This window comes from Lepidochelys kempii, chromosome 10, assembly GCF_965140265.1.
Source record: "Lepidochelys kempii isolate rLepKem1 chromosome 10, rLepKem1.hap2, whole genome shotgun sequence".
Taxonomy (NCBI): Eukaryota; Metazoa; Chordata; order Testudines; family Cheloniidae; genus Lepidochelys; species Lepidochelys kempii.
In genome coordinates, this window is record NC_133265.1 from 25,481,819 (window position 1) to 25,504,871 (window position 23,053).

Below are 23,053 nucleotides of genomic sequence, written 5' to 3' on the forward strand. Positions count from 1 at the left end.
TCTCGAGGCAGAGCTTGACTTCAGTGGAGACTGGCCATGTTCTACCCACAAAGGATCTGGCCCTTTGTTTCCATGATTTAGAGGATCACTTCACTCTAAGGCAGGAGAATGGAGGGGGAGACTTGAGTCAGATGTGCATCCTCATTACCTCTAAGCAGTGGCATAACTAGGAGTGGAAATTTGGGTGAGCCCCAACTTTCAGGCGGACGGGCAATGACAGACTGTGCTAGCTCAGCTTCTCCCCCGATGCCACACCCTATTCTTAGCCCTGGTGCCCCCCAAAACACAGAGCTTCACCTGCAAACTGGGCATGTGCAAGCCTCACCTTGGGCAATCACCGCCAGCAGCTCCTTCTCAGCTCACCTCTCCTGGAGGGAGCCATGGCACCACCTTCTCACTGCGCGTGCACAGGGGCCAGATGAGACGCTGGGCATTATTGAACCCGGCAGAGCACCCCTGTGTGCCCACAACCCCTCTGCTCTCAGAGCCAGCTGCCGGTGGTGGCCCAACCATTCCCCATCCAACAGCAGCAGGGGGAGACATGGTGGCCACCCCTCACCACACACGGGGTTCATTTCTCAGCATAAATGGCCCACACTGAGTTCTGCGTGGGGGAGGGCCCAGGCCTCACACGTGGGGTGGTGGTTACCATCACCTCTTTTAAAATACTCTTTCCCCCCCATCCCCCACCCCCGACCTCCCATACATTAGCGGCCCGATGGTACATCCAGGCGGAGGAGGGCCGGGCTGCAGAGCAGCTGAGGCGCTAATGTGTGTCTGCAGTGCCCTCCTCTCTGCTTCGTCATGTGTGGCTGCTGCATGCCGGGGAGTGCTCCTGTTCCTGCTGGGCAGCCCAGAGAGGTAAGGGCAGCAGGAACGCTCTGGCCTGCAGCTCAGAAAATGGCAAGGCAGAGCTGCCAGAGCATAGCTTTCTGAAGGGTGGGTGCATAGCTCTGTCCTGGATTACAGGTGGCCAAGTGACGCTCTGGGCCACTCTGGCAGCACTACACCCCTGCTCAGATCTGGGAGGGCCTGGATGCTAAGTGGGCCACAACCCACCCATGGCTACACCCCTGCCTCTAAGCAAAGTCATGTAACTCGTACAAATACCTTTCTTGTCATATGTTCCCACCAGGTACTACTGGGGAGATTCTGGGCCGAAAAATTAAAAATTCTGCATATTTTATTTGTCAAACTAATGCAATATGATCACACACAATATGATCAATTGTTTTGGTAATTTATTTAAACTACAATACAAAAAAAAAGTCACAATAACTATTCAACATTTCCTAAATACATGAAAGTTAAGTTACAAATACATGGTAACTAATACTCTGCATTGCAGTTATAATCCTGGATTTTCATTTAAATTACTTTAGAGAACACCAAACAGCCAAAAAAAAAGTCATTTTAAATTACTTATTCTTTCACACGTGAAAATCATACAGTTTTGCTAATCGTTGTCCTGGACCTGGCTGGGTACTTTGGGAAGTGTTTGCTTCTGACTGTCCTGACATTTTATTGACTGCTTGGTAAATGTTTTATTTGCCCTCGAAGTCTTTTTTTTTAATGGGTAAGTAAAATAAATCCTGAGCTGTAATCTAAAACCCCATTGTGCCACTTTGGCACAGGAAAAAAGTGAGAAAGCACAGAGATCTTCCTAGCTGATTCCCTTACTGTCATTTATAAGGCTCTACATCACTTTGGCAATGCAAAAAGAAAAGGAGTACTTGTGGCACCTTAGAGACTAACCAATTTATCTGAGCATAAGTTTTCGTGATCTACAGCTCAGTGTATCCAACGAAGTGAGCTGTAGCTCACGAAAGCTTATGCTCAAATAAATTTGTTAGTCTCTATGGTGCCACAAGTACTCTTTTTTTTTTTTTTTTTGTGGATACAGATTAACACGGCTGCTAAACTGAAATTTGGCAATTGTAGGGGACTTAAAATGTTTACAGGTTTCATGCTGCTGGGGGAATTGACTGAGACTGGGGAAAAGTTAACTAACAGTAGGAACATTAACAATGTTACTACGCAGGCAGGCTCAGAAAATGAGATCAATTAACAAACAGGCAGGCTGCTACATTTCTGCTTCAGGAACAGAGCCTTCCTCATGTATAATAAAAAGACATATCCCTCTCTCGCCCCTCCCCAGGCAAGTCGCCCCCTGATGGTGATCAACGTCTCCCTCGCAGGCACACATGCCCAGCCCCCCTCCCACGGCAGTGATTTGTATCTCTGAGGCTGCTCCAGGCACTCCGGAACAGACGTGCTATCTGGACTGCCGGGGAAGAGATGCGTGTCCCCCCCGTAGATTTCTTTTGCAATTTTCTGCATGCGGGGCACAGAGATTTGCAGACCATATGAATCCTGTGCCCCCTGGGTCTGTAGTCCAACGATCACAGTCACAGAGCCATTCAGGAGCACTGCCAATGACTTCCAAGGACAGCAGCAAACAAGTATGAATTTCAAGGGCATCCGCATAAGGTGTACTGAAAGAGGAAGTCCATGAGAGGAAGGATGGTCCATTAGGATGCTAATCTAGGACTTGGAAGACCAGGGTTCAAGTCTCAGCTCTGCCACAGACTGTGTGTGAGACATTGGGCAAGTCACTCTACGGCTCAGTTTCCCACCTCACTTCCCACATTACAAGGGTGTTGTGAGGATAAACACATCAAAGAATTGGACAGGTTCAGATACTTGGGTGGTTCCTGTTAGTGCAGTTTGGGCCCTGTGCAGATTTCTTTTTAGTTGTGTTTGTTTTTAATTTTGTGTGAAAATTCAGTAGTTTGATTTCACTTTGACTATACAAAAACATTCACCTGCTTGCCAAAGTTACACTTATCTCTATACCTTGCATAAGTGCCTGTATTTTCTGCATGGGGGCCAGTTCCTTAGCTGACGTAAACCGGTTTAATGCCATTGAAGTCTATGAAGCTACCAGTTTAAACAGGTGAAAATCTGGCCCAGGATACTTTTGTGAACATGGTTCACGATATTCATGGAGAAAAGAAAATTGTTCAGTCAAAATTCTTCCCCAAGCACACCAGGCCTGTGACATCACACTAGCCGGCCATTCTCACGGCTTGGGTGTTATTCTCACTCTTACCAAACAGGACCTTCAGCTGAAAAGTAACCAAGCAAGAGTCCATTGAAGTCAATGCAAAACGTATCTCCTTTGTGTAGTATATGGCTCAGATTTCCTCTGATTTTCAAGTCAAGACTAATAAAATCAGTTTAAGTGTGTACAAAAATAGTACCTCATGTTTCAGCATTGTGTGAACAGCAGTGTTCCTATATGCTGCCTCCCTGCTTTTAACGTTGTTTCACCTTGTGCATCATTTAAATTATCCTACTTTCTATTTTGTCATTTGAAAATAGCAAATACAGCTGCTTTGTTATCAGCTGCCAGGTTTTCTGTCCGTTTCTTTCTACATACCTCCTTCACAAGCAGCTCGCTATGGGAGCCAGCTCTCAGGGAGCCTGATCCAAGTCACCTGGAGTTCATGGAGTTTCCATGTCTACTGCAGAAAAGTTACCAATGCTAGAACTATCAAGACTTATGATGGGTATATTATGTCGGGAGGGCAGTAGTGGAATGGTAGATTTCCTATCTCTCTGAGTATGAAAATATCACACAGAAGAGGCTAAGAGTGCTACAAAAGGAAGAGCATCATGGGAGTCCCATGGCAATTTAGTCACACGGAGAGACCACAGCGCATCATGGGAAATATACTGCAATCACGGAGCAAGGCCCATATGCGTGAAGGAAGGTATAAGGGACCTAAAACTACAAACCCCACAAGGCACCATGGCAGCTCAGACACAGAGATTGATGTTGATCCAAAATAAAACACTGACATTTCCAAATCAAATATTTTCAGAATTCTTCATTCTCAAAAAGTTTTGCTATTTTCTCCCAATCTGGATGTACCACTTCAAAATGTCAAAACAACAGACTTTCCCGCAGGATGGAAATTCCATTTTTCAATCAGCTCGCCTCAGAACATATGCTCATGAGACACCACCTAGGAACATAACAAGACCTTGCTGAAAGCCCAGTGGAGCGAGGGAACCAATGGAAACGTATCCAACAACAAAGTTTGGAACTTCTAGGACATTGCAGCAGAGTAAGTTTAGAGGATTTTGGAAGCAATTCAGTTTCAGAAACTGGCTTGGTTTGGGTCCAGAAAGTGCTTTGTATGTTGTTTTACTGACAAACACTTTCAAGAAATGCAATTACTTGTACCCGCAATTACAAATATAAGCAGAATTGGGAAAGTGCTCTGCTGAAAGAGCCAGTAACAGATTAAGCTGCCACAACCTCATCCAGCTCCATCCTGTGAAGGTGGACATAGAGAAAATAACTCCGAAAGTTCCCCAGAGAATCAGTTCCAACACAAAATAGGAAGGCAAAATCCATCCAGGAAACCTACCTGTACTGAAATACATCTTAGTCAGGTCAGTCAGAGAGAGCAGCTCACTTATATCAAACACACTTGGCTTTGGATCATCTGGCAGGCAATAGCAGCAGCAAACGTGCTTTGATGAGGATTCCTTCAAGAGAACGTAAAAGGGACAGAACCAACTTCTGGTCACGTGTACTCTGTGTAACACACTAGCAAAGCAGGTATTGCATTCCACTAGAGGATAACAACTTACTATTTATAAAAGACAAGGGAGATACTCTAGTCTCTAAGGTGCCACAAGTCCTCCTTTTCTTTTTGCAAATACAGACTAACTACTGCTACTCTGAAACCTGTCTTTTAGCTCAAGTGGTTGAAGTTTGTTGTTGTGATGTTGAAGATTCTCAATTCAAATCCTGCTGGCAACCCATGTGGGATGGGAGAGGGGTTGTTACATGTACACTAAACATGAGCACACAACCTGCAACTGGGCATCACCATTGGATGTGCTGTGGGTGCAGAGTTCAGAGCTGGCCTTAGCATTGTTGACTGGGACTGCGAAACAGACTGAGCGTGAAAAAACCCTCCCCAGACATAACAGTGTTTTATCGCATTACTCTGCACAGAGCAGGCCTAGGGATTCTGGGAAATGTTCCTTAGCAAGATGATTCTTTGGGGATATGTCCCAAACTTAACTGAGGGGAGTGTTTGGGAGAAGAACTCTTCGGCAGTATCCCCTCCAAGGATCCTAAGGCACCATAGGCTTGGCAGGGCCCAAACACTGCCTCCAACAGAATTGAAAGACATTTATAGCACAAAAGGGCTCTTACAAAATCCCTTTTCATGGCTAATCTCAGTACGACTAACAGGGTGCTTTCAATGTCAAAAATTGCTGATTCAGTACTTTCTCTTCCCAGATGCAGCAGCTGTTCATTGACTCTACAGACAAGCATGCTTTCCAGACACTAGTTGGGTCCTGGTGTCAGTTTTCATTGCGTCTGGAGACAGCAGACTAGTTCCATTAAATCGGATTCATATTGTTAGCACAGAGGAGGTTGCTTAACGGGGCTCCTACATCACTTAAGGGACCACTATGTACTTTATATTCCATATTCAGAAGACCTCTGTAATGAATTACTCACTTTTTAATTTCTCTTGTTGCTAGCCAAATAGCTTCCTCTTAAGTCATGATATAATCATATAATAATATACACCCTATATATGTGTACACACACACAAGATTTTTTGACCTTCAGGTTATTATTTACAGTTTTAATAACAGTGACATGTATTTATTGTATATACATAATATATATTTGTACAATATGTGTGTTGTATACACATAATATAGTCATATAATACACACCCTTGGAATAAAAAATAAAATTATTCATTCTCCCTGTAGAATTGATAATTCCACAGGGTCACCAGCCCAATAGGAAAATGTATCTGAAATGAGAAGCATTTTATTAAGTCCTGCATAACTGATGGATTTGAGTCAATTCCTAATATTCAGATTTACCAGCTGGCTCTCAAAAGTTAAATTCATGTGATTAATGGGTAAGACTAAAAGGTATGGTTCAAAGTCTATTCAAGTCACTAGGAGTCTTTCCGCTGACTTCAGATCAGGTTGAGACTCCATATGACTTCAAGACGATAATACAGCAGTACAAACTAGATTCTTCTCTATACTTTGGGTTATATTTGGTTCAAAGTAGAGCTGGTCCAAAATTTTCAACAAAGCTTTTTTGGTCAAAAAAACCCCCAAAATATTTTTGCAAAAAAGTATTGTTTCATCGAAACTTTCTTCACGTCCAGGATGGAATTTCTGGCCCCAGAGACACTCTGTCTCACCCTAGAACAGCAAATAGCCCAGTGGTTAGAGCAGTCATCTAGGATGTCAGAGACATTGACGATTCTTGAGGTTTCTTGACATTTTTGAAAGGTCTCATTTGCATAGGAACAAAACAGCCATCCCTGGTTCAAAGGTTATGTAAGAGGTCACACGGTTTATGTTCAGACTTCTACACCGGAATCCAAATTCAAAAACAAAACAGATACAAGGAAAATTGTGTGGGCTCACCACATCCATCAGAAGTTGGAAACATGGCACCAGTTCTTCCTCCTGTATGCTATGGTGCAATAGAACTATCTACTTACCAGCTGGGGAGCAGGATCGATATACTCTCAACCTCTCAGTGCTCTCAGCTAAAAGGATGGTAGCTCTGGCGAGAAGTTTGATAACGTAGAGGGTCCTCGGAGCTATAATGAAGGATAAGGGATGCCCTGCCCTTACCCTTTCAAGCAAAAGAATCCTATCCAAGGAAAAATTCTTATTGAAGGGAAACTTACTGAATGAAGGGCCTTTGACTTGGTGGACTCTTCTCCTCTCTTTGCAGACATGGGAATATTTTCTTTCAATATTTCATCCTAAAAATGCAAAGAGGAAAGTCAGTGGAGCTTTGCAGAGCCGTAAATATAGTAAACAATAAGGCCAAGTCCTCAGCCGGTGTAAATCAATGTAGCTACACTGATGTCCACATTCCACAGAAGATCTAATTTATCTAATTCACAGAGTATGGCACTACAGGTGACTGCAATATTCAATACAGCTATAATTTTCAGTATTCAGAATTATACATCCACTGTAGCATAGTGTCATCTGTGTGGGATTAAACCGTCTCACTGCCTGTAAAGTGAAATAGCACAACATCCAGTCATTATGTGTAGATTTCATTTGTAAAAAAAACATATGGAAAAAAGAATGTAAGACAAGTGTATGGGTCAAATCAGCCTATGAACATGCTGGAACTTTGCATGATTTTTTTAAGAGAGTTTGGTCCATAGTTTGCTATTTTAGTCAAGAATTTAATTTCAAAATATTGATGTTTGTGTACATATATCTAAGAAATCAAGGGCCTAAATCCAAAGCTCACTGCAGTCAATGCATGTCTTGCCAACGGTTTCAATGGGCTATGGCTCAGGACCTAAAACCAGACCTACACTCATTAAAGTCAACCACGAGACTCCCACTGACTTCAGTAGGCTTTGGATCAGGCTCCATATAAACAGTACATATGTTACAGAACAAAATTATCAATACAGCATAGAACAGATCTGTACACTAAGGCATTATATAGTCAACACACAAGGCACAAGTGCTGAATGATGCATCTCCTACACTTTCATGAAACCTTTACACCTTCTGTTTGTTTTCTTGCTGGGAGAGCAGAGGGAGAAGGCTAGGTAGGATGCAGTGGCTTGCTACAATAGCCACACACATGGTAAAGTTAAGGAAGAGCTCATCAGCCCCAGGTTTTGCCATTAACTCTGAAAGCTCTTGCCTTTTTGGCTTTAAGTCAGACTTTTAACATTAGGTTAATGGGCTTTTTTGTAGTTTAATGAAATGATGAATGGGAATGTTACTGGATACAATATCTTTTGAACTACATGAAACACTCCAGACGAGCCAAGATGGGGCTACTGAAGCAGTAACTATTTTAGATAAGCACAAATCATCCAGTCGAACTCGCTCCAAGCATTGCGTAGGAATAAAAAAGCCACTTTGCTCTGCTCTGTTATTCACAAAATTCACAGGCAGTGACTGGAGACTTTCATGTTCCATTAATATGAGCAGAATTCACAGGCCCTATACCTATGGTTAGAGAAAAGAGCTAAACTAAAAGCTTTGGGGACAGAGGAATTTTGGCGTTTTAATTAAAATAACTCTGCCAGCTTTGACATGCTGTTTGGCCTCTACTCCAGCAAACACCTCCCATGCTGCCTCTATGCATGAAGTATTCTGCCTGAACTTGTCCACAAGGTCACCGTGCTCTCCTTAGTCAAATCCCACCTACATCAACTATCCAGCTGCAAAAGGCAAGATTACAAGGTAATTCAGTCTACATATTACAGACACATTTTATAAGTGTGCATGTAGATCATATCGATATATACATACCCACGCAGCAGATTTGTTGACCTTCAGGTTACACTGTGAATGTGGTTATTTATTCTTTGCATTACACCAGCACCTAAGGCAGGCACTGTACAAACATATCAAGTAACAGTTCTTGCCCCCAAGAGTTTATGATCTAGATAGACAAGACAAACAAAGGATGGGAGAAAAGAAGTGTTATCACCCCCACTGTACAGGTGGGGAATTGAGGTCAGAGGGAGGATGTGATATGCCTGAGGTCACACAGTCTGGAGAAGAGCCCAGATCTCTTGAATTGAGTTCCAGGGAAGTAACCACTACCTTTGGGAATCTGTCCTGGGTACAGCTGATCAAAGAAATGGAGAGTGTTTCTATGACTATTTTTAACTAAAATTTTTAAAATCACATTTGCAGTAGAGCCCGAAGGTCAACAAATCTGGACACCGACAGACAGAGGCAGGGAAGCAAAGGTCCAGAGTCAAAGAACCTTCCTTAAAAGGCTCTGCCCCCATTCCTGCTTAAACCTGGAGGTTACTCACTTGAGCAGCACTGCTTATATCACAAATGGAGAGGGGCACTAATTTAATCTCAGGAAAAATAGTTAAAAACTGTAAAAAAGCAAAGAGATTCACCTCTTTGTGGCAGTCATTATTCCTGTCCCAAACAACTCTTGCATTTGCAGAGGACATTACTTCAATCAGGAAGGTCACAGTTATGTAACTAGGGGAGAAATACAAGAGATATTGATTCTGGAAGATTGCGTGCTTGCTTCATTCATAACAAGATACTGCAAAAATAGCCCTGACAAGTCATTCATCTCACTCAGACTTTTAACTGAGATGGGACAATGAGGAGAAGTTTAGATCTGGATCTGAATTAATTTAGCCTGGAATTTGGGCTACAGGTAAAATTGTGGCTGGATTTTAAGTACCTCATTCTTCTCATTAAGTGAGTGCAACTCCATTGTTTTCAGTGGAGTTAGTCTTGATTTTAGTTGAGTGTAAATGAGAGGAGAAACAGGCCCAACATTTGGATTTAACCCACTGAAATCCCTTGAGCTATTTTTTGTGAAATGTCAGCTGAATCTGAACTGGGAGTAGAAAAGTATATCGCACAAGATACATCAAGCCTCATAGTTCTTTCATATGCATTACAATAGCGTCTACAGGCCCCAAATGAGATTCAGGGCCTCATTGTGCTAGGTGCTGTACACACATACAAAGCAAGAGATCACTCATAACCCAAAGAGTCTGTGCTCTAAACAGACAAGACAGAGTGGAGCAAGGAAGGCACAGAAGAAGGAAAGTGACTTTCTCATGATCACACAGCTAGTGAGTGGCAAAGCAGGGAACTGAATCCTCCTCGGAATAAAATATTGTAAGAACAGAAAATGTTGTTCCGTTCTCATAGCCTGACTACTATAGTATGACCTGGAATGGGATGAGTGAATACACACTTCCTGAACTGCATTCAGTCACGCACTTTTAAACACCTCTGGAAATTAGCCTGGCAAATTCTAAAGTTGTTGGGCTTTTGCTGTATGTGGGGCTGTTTTCTCCCATTTACACCTCTAGATGGCAGTAGGGTTTAAGGATTTTTTTTTTTAAACACTGAGGTTCAAGTGCATAGGAGGACCAGAAATTCCTTTTTGATCTAGAGACCTAAGCCTCAGATCTGAGATCTAATGTCAATCTCCATCTATTTTTGTCGAAAGCTTGAAAAGAGCAGTTCTTGTTTCTCCACGATACATGCTGCTTAGAACACATGACAAGGTGATTATGTCACTAATTATGACAGGTTTCAGAGTAACAGCCGTGTTAGTCTGTATTCGCAAAAAGAAAAGGAGGACTTGTGGCACCTTAGAGACTAACCAATTTATTAGAGCATAAGCTTTCGTGAGCTACAGCTCACTTCATTGGATGCATAGAATGGAACACAGAGTAATATACATACAGATAAGTTGGAAGTTACCATACAAACTGTGAGAAGCTAATTAGTTAAGATGAGCTATTATCAGCAGAAAAAAACAACTTTTATAGTAAAAAGAAAAGGAGGACTTGTGGCACCTTAGAGACTAACCAATTTATTAGAGCATAAGCTTTCGTGAGCTACAGCTCACTTCCTCAGATGCATATCGTGGAAACTGCAGCAGGCTTTATATATACACAGAGAATATGAAACAATACCTATTCCCACCCCACTGTCCTGCTGGTAATAGCTTATCTAAAGTGATTTCCAGCACAAATCCAGGTTTTCTCACCCTCCACCCCCCCACACAAATTCACTCTCCTGCTGGTGATAGCCCATCCAAAGTGACAACTCTTTACACAATGTGCATGACAATCAAGCTGGGCTATTTCCTGCATAAATCCAGGTTCTCACATCCCCCCCACCCCCATACACACACAAACTCACTCTCCTGCTGGTAATAGCTCATCCAAACTGACCACTCTTCAAGTTAAAATCCAAGTTAAACCAGAACATCTGGGGGGGGGGGGGGTAGGAAAAAACAAGAGGAAACAGGCTACCTTGCATAATGACTTAGCCACTCCAAGTCTCTATTTAAGCCTAAATTAATAGTATCCAATTTGCAAATGAATTCCAATTCAGCAGTTTCTCGCTGGAGTCTGGATTTGAAGTTTTTTTGTTTTAAGATAGCGACCTTCATGTCTGTGATCGCGTGACCAGAGAGATTGAAGTGTTCTCCGACTGGTTTATGAATGTTATAATTCTTGACATCTGATTTGTGTCCATTTATTCTTTTACGTAGAGACTGTCCAGTTTGACCAATGTACATGGCAGAGGGGCATTGCTGGCACATGATGGCATATATCACATTGGTGGATGTGCAGGTGAACGAGCCTCTGATAGTGTGGCTGATGTTATTAGGCCCTGTGATGGTGTCCCCTGAATAGATATGTGGGCACAGTTGGCAACGGGCTTTGTTGCAAGGATAAGTTCCTGGGTTAGTGGTTAACTTGGATTTTAACTTGAAGAGTGGTCAGTTTGGATGAGCTATTACCAGCAGGAGAGTGAGTTTGTGTGTGTATGGGGGTGGGGGGGATGTGAGAACCTGGATTTATGCAGGAAATAGCCCAGCTTGATTGTCATGCACATTGTGTAAAGAGTTGTCACTTTGGATGGGCTATCACCAGCAGGAGAGTGAATTTGTGTGGGGGGGTGGAGGGTGAGAAAACCTGGATTTGTGCTGGAAATCACTTTAGATAAGCTATTACCAGCAGGACAGTGGGGTGGGAATAGGTATTGTTTCATATTCTCTGTGTATATATAAAGCCTGCTGCAGTTTCCACGATATGCATCTGAGGAAGTGAGCTGTAGCTCACGAAAGCTTATGCTCTAATAAATTGGTTAGTCTCTAAGGTGCCACAAGTCCTCCTTTTCTTTTTACTATAAAAGTTGTTTTTTTCTGCTGATAATAGCTCATCTTAACTAATTAGCTTCTCACAGTTTGTATGGTAACTTCCAACTTATCTGTATGTATATGTATATTACTCTATGTTCCATTCTATGCATCCGATGAAGTGAGCTGTAGCTCACGAAAGCTTATGCTCTAATAAATTGGTTAGTCTCTAAGGTGCCACAAGTCCTCCTTTTCTTGTCACTAATTATGTTTATGCAAAATTTACTTGGAGATCAGAAGGATCCTAACATGAGCTTTACAAATAAAGCCTAGAAGCCTGAACAAAAAATTCTGGCCATGGCCAAAGCATAGTATTCCTTTCAATTGTATTTTTACAGCTTGGCTTATTTACAAAGCCAGTGGCTTGACAGTCCTAGTCCTCTTCTCCAATTAAAAAACCCAAGCGTTCTCTGAGATAACAGCTGGAAAACAATTCATGGAACAGACACCATCTTTCTGTAATAAATGCCCTTCCACCCATTGTAATGCTGACAATAGGCCTGTTAAAAAGATACTGTTGTTACCTAGGAGAGGAAGAATTGCCCCGTGGCTAGGGTCCTAGCCTGGGATGCAGGAAACCTTGGTTCATTTTCCTGCCATGCCACAGACATCCTGTGTGACCTTGGGCAAGTCACTTAGACTCTGTGCCTCCGTTTCCCTCTGTAAAATGGGGATCACAGCCCTGCCTTCCAAGGGTGTTGTGAGGATAAATACATTAAAGACTGTGAGGCACTCAGACAGGACAGTATACCTACCTTAGAGAGATTGGAAGCTCTTTGTAATAAGTTTATAAACACATTAACTCTGTTCTGTTTGCACACTGCTTACTACCGGGGGGTGCTGGCAGATAATAAACAGCACTAGTAATAATAATCCTGTACTTCAGCATTCTGAAGGGACAGCAATATTGCTTCTTCACCAGGCAGGCAGTAAGAGCAGGACTTTGTCAATAGCTTTGGTCAGTCTATAGTCTCGGGACTCAGGATTTTGTCCCATTTCTCACATGACAGTGCAAAGACCAGATGCTACTTGTCAAATCCATGTGCCTGTGCAGGTATTTTAATCTTAGAAGTCTTTCCATTTTCCTTCCCTAGAGTAATTTTAAACTGGACAAGTGAACTCTTAACACCACATGACCAGAACAATCTCAAAACAGCCTCACAAACACACTTTGCCCAGGCACCCAAATAAGCACTTGAGCATGCAGCTCAGGGAGACAGACACAGCAGAAGCCAGTCTGCATGTGCAAACATAGCACTGCATGTGAGTATGCATCTATGCAATGTCTATATATCTATACATACACACACAGTGTGTATGCAGTGTCTGAGGCCATGTTTTACCTAAGAAACTTTAAGTAGAAAAAAAATCATTCTGGTTTAGTATTTCTATTACATTAGTGACCAAAAGTTCCAATCGGGATCAGGCCTGGCTGCACTAGGTGCTGTACAAACACAGAAGAGGTAATGATCCCCGCTCCAAAGAGCTTGCAACCTGAGAAAGGAATCTCACAATTCAAGAATTGTTCATATACATTTTTATCAGCACCACTTCATGCTACACAGCAATGTTAGAAGAGTTGAAAAGTAGGCCTGGATCCCAGCTACACCCCAGGATAGGAAGGAGAGACCATGTAAAAAGGTGTTTCTCTATAGTTTACCTCATCACCATGGCAAGTGCCAGGATAACACTGCTGGCCAGCCAGCCTGCATCAGCAAAGGCTTTGGGCAGGGCTAAGATTCCAATTCCGAACATTGAGTTAAATACATACATCATGCCCACCTAGAGTAAAAGAGATGGGAGTAAGAGCGAGCAGAGAATGCCTGAGGGGGAGGAGGGGGGCTGGGGGAAGGGGAGATCCTGGTGAAAAACCACCGGAACACTGGGCCACAGAGTCATAGAATTTAAGGCCACAAGGGCCTACCGGAACATGCAGTTTGACTTCCTGTGTATTGCAGCCCACCACCACCACCCAGCACCCGCATGCTAACCCTAGCAACTGAAATTAGACCAAAATATTACAGGATACTAAATTATTATGTGCCATAGGCAAAAAATAGGTGAGACCAGATCAGCCTCTACACAGAAAGTTTCCACAGCATGACCAGGAATCTGCAAATTGCCATGCACGGTATGGCACAGGGATCATGTATACTGTGTAAAGCACTTTGACTACCTAAGTTCATGGATCTTGGGGTCCTCACAGAGGTCTTGGACCTTTCCACTGGTCTCCTCACCCACCTTAGCCTACATAGCAACATCCCGTGAGCTCTCTGCTTGCCTTCAACCCCAGAGAGCTTTCACTCAGCTGGTGGAAGAACTAACGTAATCCTGACACGATCACTGTTTTGCATGCTCATTCCAGACGGGCATTTCCGTGCATGACAACATGGACAGTAGCGGTAACCCACCAGCTCCACACCTCATCGGGAATGGGTTGGGGGTTGGTAGGAAGGTGGATGCTACACAGCTGCAGATCTTCCTCTTCCACACACTTCCTGTTCAGGGCACGATCTATTCCCATGGGAGAAATGTTCCCTTATGCAGAGAACCAAGTCAAGGCCTACTCACTACTTGCTCCCTGTGTAAGCCCTCAAATTGGGACTTGCGTGGTTCAGAGCCCTCTTGCAGCCCCTCTGCACAGAGGTGAATTTCATCCTCAGCAATTGATTGGTGCTCACTGATTTCTGCAAAGCCTCTCTCAGAAGTGGCTTCACAAAAGTCTTGAGTCACCACTATAGAAAGACCTTGACAAGTCTAGTCCCACAGGGAGCTGATTTAATTTATGCCTTCATGACTAGTTTCTAGCTGAAGTAAACTCCTGTAGCAAACCAGAAATGGCTCAGATCATCTTGTGCTTTTTCTCTCAGCTGGGGACACACTACCAGAAGGAGATCATGTACTGTATGGTTCATTGAACTCATTCACTCCCAGATAGCTCTTCTCTGCCTGCTCTCTCCTCCCTCGCCGCACTCCCAGACAAAATCTCAGCATCACCAATATAACTCATTATTTATAGAGCCACTAGCTCCTGAAACATCTTTCTCTGAAAATGATATTGTGGGCTTTTATTCTTTCAGTATTCTACATCAGATTGGCTCAGTTCACAACTCAAAGGACAAATTATTTTTGTTGGGTTTTATTATTGTTGGCTTTTGTTTATTTGTTTTAAATTGTCCAGCCTTGAAAACTCCACCTGAGATGAAAACCCCAGCTATGATTTTCTGCTTCTTATCTCCACACCAGAAAGAAACAAAAATATGCAGTTTGTTTAAAAAGGGGGGAAGAGGCTGATTCTCCTCCCACTCATGAGAGCAAAAATCAGGAGTAACTTTTATTGTAATCAATGGAGACACACCAGTATAGAACTCGTGTGAAACAAGACTCGGGCACAAAGATTTTAAAAGGCTGAATTAGACACAAAGCAGTTCTGACTATATTAGAGATAAGATTTCTGTTTTTCAGTGTTTACTAATTTAATTTTTCCAGGGAGGTTTTTTGGGGGGGAGGGGGTTAGCAATTTTTTGTTTTCTGTAGGAGTCCAAAAAATCAGGATTTTGGGGGGCTCTCTTTGTATACACAGTGATGAGTCATATATATTCCTCATTACAGAAGTATATACCATAATGAATAAAGTGCACTAGAAAACATTGCAAGGAGATTAATGTAGTGCTTTTTCAAACAGCACGATGGAGCCTGTAGTGGATTCCAGGAGGGTCCACATGGACCAATTAACATGCAACATATCAGTGCACTTTAGACATCACTCCACCCCCTAGTCCAATTACTGCTGTGTCAACAAGCATCTTAGGAACAAAGTAACGATTTCTGGTGTTTATTGGATAAAACACTGATTTCTTTTCTTTGTGTGTGTTTGTTGCTGTATCTGGGGTGCTTTATCCATATTCATCAGTTAAAACCTAAAATAATAAACCCTACTACAGAGATTGACCCTGGCCTTAAAATCTACGAAATGGTGCAGGGGCTACTTCCATCACACAGGCCTAGCTCTCGGACTCTTTCCTTCTCCCTGGCTCCCATTCATGTTTCCCCCTTTCCCTGACTCTGCTGCACTGAGATTTTATGGTTCTGCTCCTAAAGTTCACCTAGTTCCCCTTCTCACTTACCTTAATAATATTACTGCCAAGATTATCAGGTGGCCAAATTAGAGCGGAGGGAGAGTCTGTTAAAAGAACGGCCCCATTGCACAGTTGTCTCAGCCTCAATGCAACCATTTATGTAAGAGGTGAGATTCCCACCTCCCACTCTGGATCCTTTACACCATGTAAAAGGGCTGGGGCAGTGTAAAGGGGCCCTAAAAGCCACAGCTCCCACCAGAGAAGAATTCTTCCATTGCAGACACTGTGGTAGGCAGCTTGTGAGGCTGCTTCCAAGAACCCCTCTACAAGCCCTGGCCCAGGGCCGAGAATGGAAAGGGCATGTTAGGGCCAGGGCCATTGTGTGCAGCCCAACAGAGATTCCAGGCAGTGCAGGAGCCTGTAGGGGGCAGCCCATGGAGGCTGCCGTAACTTAGACCCTGGGGGCTCAAAGCCACCTTAGCCCCCACAACGCCTGGGCAGGCTGCACATTCTATGCTGCGCATCTTAGAGGTACAAAACAGAACCTCTCCCAAGATCTGGACTGAGCATCAGAGGTTAAAAAAACAGCCAGTAGATTTGCCTTACACACTATGGGCCCTTTACACCACTCCTGCAGCATAACGAGAACTTCATGTAATTGAGAATCAGGCCCTATACGCTCAGAAAACATGGCGGTCAGTGACCTACCAGAACATCTTGCAATAGCCCCCTTGCAAGTCCTGGGATCCCAACTGACTGTGAATCACTTAAATCAAAACACTGAGAGTCAGTGGTGGGATACATGGACTATAAACTATATCAATCAATCATGCCTGCGGTGCACAAACAGCCACACACCACTGGCTAATTAACAAGATTCCCAAAGTCTTGCCCTGGAATCTGTTGGGGTAACTAAGAATCCATTCCAGATATTGCAAAGATCAGTCTCTTCTATGGTTGTTCCAAAATCCCGGTCAGGAATCAGGCAGGGCTGTCACCAGGATGCTACATCCACCTGTTCTGTAAAACGGTCATTCTGAAAGAGCTTTTTACCATCAGTGAATATTGACTTTCCACTCCCATCATTCAATTCTTGGTCACGTCCTGTAAAGAAACAAAGTCAAATGATGGGGACATTCATCTTATTAAATACCCCATGTACTATCCAAGTCCCATTTACTCTGTGGGAAGCTGGATCTAAATTCTACAGCAAGGCCTCTTGGTTAAGTGGCACTCTGTTGGGGCAGACTGCAAGTTATATGGCAGCTAATGGAAAATTCAAACAGGAGGTACCAGAGAATTAAAACTAGGAAAAGAATAATCCTATCCACATAAATAACACAAGAGATACTATCTTCATGTGGCTAAGACATTAGGAGCGGAACACAGAAGTTGTGTGTGGGGGAGGTTTCTTGCACTATCACAGACCTTAATCAGTCATTTAATCTCTGACCCAGATTTTTAAAGAAGCCTAAAGTATCATTTTCAAAATGGATTTAAGTATTTAGGTGCCTAAATCTCATTGACTGTCAATAGAATTTTGGCTCAGAGTACCTAAATACCTTTTGAAATGAGACTTCAGTTCCTAAGGCATTGCAACACTAAGCACAACACCACGCCTTTAAAATCTGGGCCTCAGGGTCTCAGTTCCCATCTGTATAACGGAGGTAATAATACTTCCCTGCTTCACAAGTGTGTTGTGAAGATAAATTCCCTGAGGCTTCTGAAACATTCAGATATGGCGGTGGCTGTAGACAAAGTCCTGTTTGAGATGGAGGTAAATCCAGCTTTTTGAAGCACATCTGAAGTACAGGTCAATAAATTTGGATGGGAAGAGAGGGAAGAAAAGGGGACTCACTTGATTACTACTATAATCAGGAGAAGACTCTTCCTTTGAAGTCCAACCTACCTGAAAGTCAACAAGCTGGTCATTCACTGCACAAATGTCCATGAAGATGGTCAGCAGTGGAGCAGATTTCTGTATGGGATTATACTGAGTCTTTGGGTCACAGGGCAGATATTTTGCATGACAAAACTAAGGGATTCAAACTAAAAGCGCACAGGCCAATGTTCATGTGTTTCATGTGCAGATTAACACAGGTTTGACAATAAAGCAAAACTTGTGAATCAAAGACAGTGAAAAACTGCCCTTGCCCAGTGGAAAAGCACGTAAGGTGAAAGAGGCAGGCTAACCAGCCAAGTTAAACTCACGCCTGCTACACAAGAAAGATGGCAGTGCAGAGCTTTTCTTCTGTGGTGTACAGTAAACATGCAAATATGGCAAATTTATTCCAGCTTAGCAATTTCAATGTTTTACAGAGGAGGAACTCGGACCCAATACTTCCATTCTACAGCACTGTTCAGCCAACCGTCTTAAAGTTCATCAATTAAACCTCACAATTCCCATGAGATCAGTATTATCTCACTGCACTGATGGGTAAATCAAGACCTAAAAGTTACTACGCAATTTACGCAAAGCCACACATCAGAATAAAAACCTGGCATGAAACCTGGCCCCATTGAAGTCAATGACAAAACTCCTCGGGACTTCAGTAAGGTCAGGATTTAGCCGCAGTATTGTGCTTTGACCATAACACCTCCTTGTTTTGGGCACCCTCTCTGCTGTCCCAGCTGGTTAAAATGGAGATCAGCATAGCATTTCTAACACCACAATATGCTGTGTGTCCTTTACAGTATTCTAAAAGACACAAAGTTAAAAGGAGCAGAAACAATGTAAGAAAGAAATCGCTAACAGCCAAAGTGCTCTCAGAACGAGCGTATTACGCCCATACTGAGCATAGCGCATTAACAGTGACATCACTGCCCTAGCACATAGAGACAGTGCTACGAGGACCTTTGACCGCTGCAAGTTTCACAGTCACGTGTATGCTTGATACATTTAAGGGTTTACTCTTCCCTTTCGTAAGTTTTTCCCCATAAATCCCCTTCACATCAATGGGAGCTGCAATCTGCACATCTATCAATAGAAGGGTAAATCCTCATCTTCCCAGCACCAAAATACTGTGAAACTTTGCAGAGTGAAAGAACCCTTACCTTGATCCAGATCCTCAGTTGGCATAGCTCTATGGACATCAATGGCTTACACCAGTTGAACATCTGGCTCAGATTGAGAACGTTTTTATTAGTGGTGTGGGTGAGCCTAGTTAGAGGTTGCCAGCTGACCTGCTCTGAGGGGCAGTGTATTCCCTTTAGAGATAACAAAGGAGATGTTCAAGAGGATGGCCTCTGCACATTCCTTTGAGAGATACTTATTCATTCCCACCGTACTACTCTTTAAGTAATTTGGGAAAAGGGCAGATTATAGAATTAAAGCAACCAAGGTCACATTAACTCCTGTTTTCCTAGGTTTGGTCAATTATTGTGCTAATTAGGAGAGGACACTGCATTCAGCGAACCAGACTGGAATTCTAAAGGCTTCTCATTGCACCAGACATGAGCGCACAGTTTATTTTTATCTTGCCCCAAAGCCATGCCATGGCTCAATGAGAGAAACAACAGAACTCAGGACCCCCTATTCCCGTGCGCTGTAGGCCTCCACTTGGCATGGCGCTTAAGCATGTTGTTTCATTAGCGATAAGTGATGCAGTTGGCGGGGTGTAGAAAAGATCTGTACTGTGCATGCACAGAGGCTGTTGTTGCAGGCTCATAGCTCTGTCTTTGGCTGCTTAGCAGCCTGGCCTAGCTGGCACTCCTGAGCCTGCCGATGGGACTCTGAACTAGGCCCCTCTGGAAACTTGGTGCTCTTTTGTCCACTTCTACTCTCACATGAGAGTCACTTCAAGCATGTGAGTAGAGCTATTCATTTCAGTGACACTACTTGTGCTCAAAGGCAGGCATATGCTTCAGTGCTTGAGTCTGTAGACCATGTTTCCTCTCTCAAGCGTAAGCAATAGTTAGTTTGGATACTTTTTGGAACCACTTTCAGCTGCCAGGCTAGAAATACTATGGGAAAAGGACTCATTGTGTTGACTACACTTTCTGAACCTCAACCTGAGTTTTGAATTCAGTTTGGGCCATTTATTTTATCCAAGCTGGTTTACCCTTCTCTCTGTTTTACCAGTGGCAGTCCCCACCTGCCTTCATCACTTCTCAATGGTGCCCCTGTTTCACACACCAGTCTCATGATCTGAAGCGCACTTGTACAGCTGAAATTTCAGAAGAGCATGGTGACCTCGGGCAAGTCGCTTTCCCTTTCTTTGCCTGTTTCCCCTCCTGCCGTTGGTCTTGTCTGTTCAGTTTGTACGGTCTTCATGACAGGGCCGGTCTCTTACCACGTGTTTGTACAGTACCTAAGATGAGGGGCCCTCAGTCGCAGCTAGGGCTTCCAGGTGCTACAGTAATACAAATAATACTGCAAGTGACTCTGGTGAGTGCTATTTGTAAACCTAAAGAGTCTTTGAGTGATAGGGTAAGTCTCTCTCTATTCAGGAATGGTTGTAGTGCAGTAAGATTGGACAAAACATTAAAAAGTTGGTGATGGACTCCCAAATATACACACGTGCACATTGGTCAAAAGTTGTGGCCATCTGATGACTGGTCAACTGAATGAGATTAGTTGGTGATGTCAGCCAATAAGAACTGGGCTAGATGTCCCCAACACAAAAATCACCACCCTGATTGAAGTACCCCTTGATAACTCAGCAGAAAGCCCAAGGACTGATTAGTCTTGGAAACAGGTCAATACACTGCCACTTCCTGTACGTGTTCTGTAGGAAAATACAAAGACTGCAGAACTTCGTGTAGCGAAGTCCAATACCTTTCTTAGGCACTGAGCCAAAGATTCACATTGACTTTAAGAAGCGTGGGATCAAACCCTAATTCACAGAAATACAAAAACAAGACTTACTTCAATAAGTTTTGGCCACCATCCTGGCATGCTCATCTGTATATCCAGCCTCCTGGAGATGCAAGAAAATGTGATAACAGTGCTGTGAATTTCACTTTAAAAGACTCGTTGGCAGCTGTTGCTGACTAAAAGTGTTCTGTACAGAATTGAGTGTCATAATCCAGGACTTCCTAAATTCTAAATTCTATACTGTTTGGTTAGTCAATAAGACAAAATGGAGACATGAACTAATTTAGCAGGTATCTGGAACAAGACAAGTGGCTGACTGACAACATCCAGGTTCCCGCTGAGCTAGAATCTTTGGTACACATTCAAGCTGATTTTTGACCTTTCCTTCAGAGTTCATCAAACACTTTCATGGAATTTCAGCTGTTCAAGTGCCCTTTAGAGATACAGGGTCATATCAACATGGTTCTGTTGACTTCAGATGGCACTGCATTGATTTACACCATCTGAGGGTCTGGCTAGCCCAGTATAATTACATTTAGTGCACTATGAGCAACATCATCTTTCCTTTTATGTGCTGTTCACCTAGCAGAAAAGGAAGGAAGGAATCCAAAAGGTTCAGTAGCAGTCATCTGTAGTGATGGGGGGCTCTTAAGGTAGAAAGGGTACAGGAAGGCACAGGGGAAAAAAAATCTGAACTCTGACCTTCCAACTGCAGGTCACCCAAAATTATAAAGAGAACATGTGTTGATAGGGGGAACTGTTGAAGGCTTAGAGAGTTTATTTGGGGTGTTTGCAAAAATTTGCCACACGGTCAATGTGATCCAGATATGAATTAGGGCAAACGCCCAGATTTACACAAATATGGCGACTCAACCCAGTTATATAGGAGTTGGTTGACCATAAGGAAAGAGGAAAGAAGCAGCTAGAGGAACATGTCCACAAGAGAAGCTGTGACAATTCTGACTGATTTCATGGGATTTGGCACAACTGCAAGGTACAGAGATATCAGAGGAATGACAAATATGTTCAGGCTGGTAGCACCGCTAACTAAAACACAGGTCTTTAAATGCAACATAAACCGGTTTCCACTTACTGGGTCTGTCAGGGTTCCCTCCCCACTCTGAACTCTGGGGTACAGATGTGGGGACCCGCATGAAAGACCCCCTAAGCTTATTTCTACCAGCTTAGGTTAAAACTTCCCCAAGGCACAAATCCTTTCCTTGTCCTTGGACGGTATTGCTGCCACCACCAAGTGATTTAGACAAAAATTCAGGAAAAAGGGCCACTTGGAGTCTCTGTTTCCCCAAAATATTCCCCCAAGCCCCTTCACTCCCTTTCCTGGGGAGGCTTGAGAATAATATACTAACCAATTGGTTGCAATGTGAGCACACCCCTTGGTTTTTAGGACACTGAAAATCAATCAGGTTCTTAAAAGAAGAATTTTATTAAAAAAAAAAAAGAGGTAAAAGAATCACACCTGCAAAATCAGGATGGAAGGTAACTTTACAGGGTAAATAAAAAGATTTAAAACGCAGAGGATTCCCCTCTGACTCTGCTTTCCAGTTACAAAACAGGAATGACATTACCTCTTAGCATAGGGAAAATTCACAAGCTAAAACAAAAGATAATCTAACACATTTCCTTGCCTTACTTACAATTTTTGTAATCTTAGATGCTTATTTCAGGTATGTTTTCAGGAGATGTTTTTCTTGCCTGGTCCCTCTCTCCATCCAGAGAGGGAACAAACAAAGAGAGCACAAACAAAACCTTCCTTCGTCCGTCCCCCCACAGATTTGAAAGTATCTTCTTTCCCTATTGGTCCTTCTGGTCAAGTGCCAACTAAGTTCATTGAACTGATTAATCCCTTTCAGGTAAGGCAATTCAGTACAGCGGCCCTGTGTATATTTATGACAGTGTCACTGGAGTGAGACCCATAGAGATATTCTGTTTTCAAATGCCACTTTCAACCCACAGCAGGATTGCGCTTTCAAGCTCCCTAAATCTTTATATTTCTGAATACAAGAGCACAAAATTAATCATGAAACCAAAGGACATGAAGAGAAGAAATTCTTTCATTGCCTATTACACCTAGGAGCCTGGGTAACAATCAAGAGGAATTGAAATTGCTCATTCATGAGCAGAAATTTGATCTAATTGGTATTACTGAAACCTGATGGGATGACTCCCATGATTGGAATGTTAAAGTCCATAGTAAGAACTAATTTAGGAAGGATCGAGTGGACAAAAGGCGGGAGGAGTGCATTTTATGTCACAAATGGCATTACCTGTTTCTGAGCCCTGGTCTACACTAGGAGTTGAGGTCGAATTTAGCAGCGTTAAATCGATTTAACCCTGCACCCATCCACACGATTAACCCCCCCCCCTTTTTTT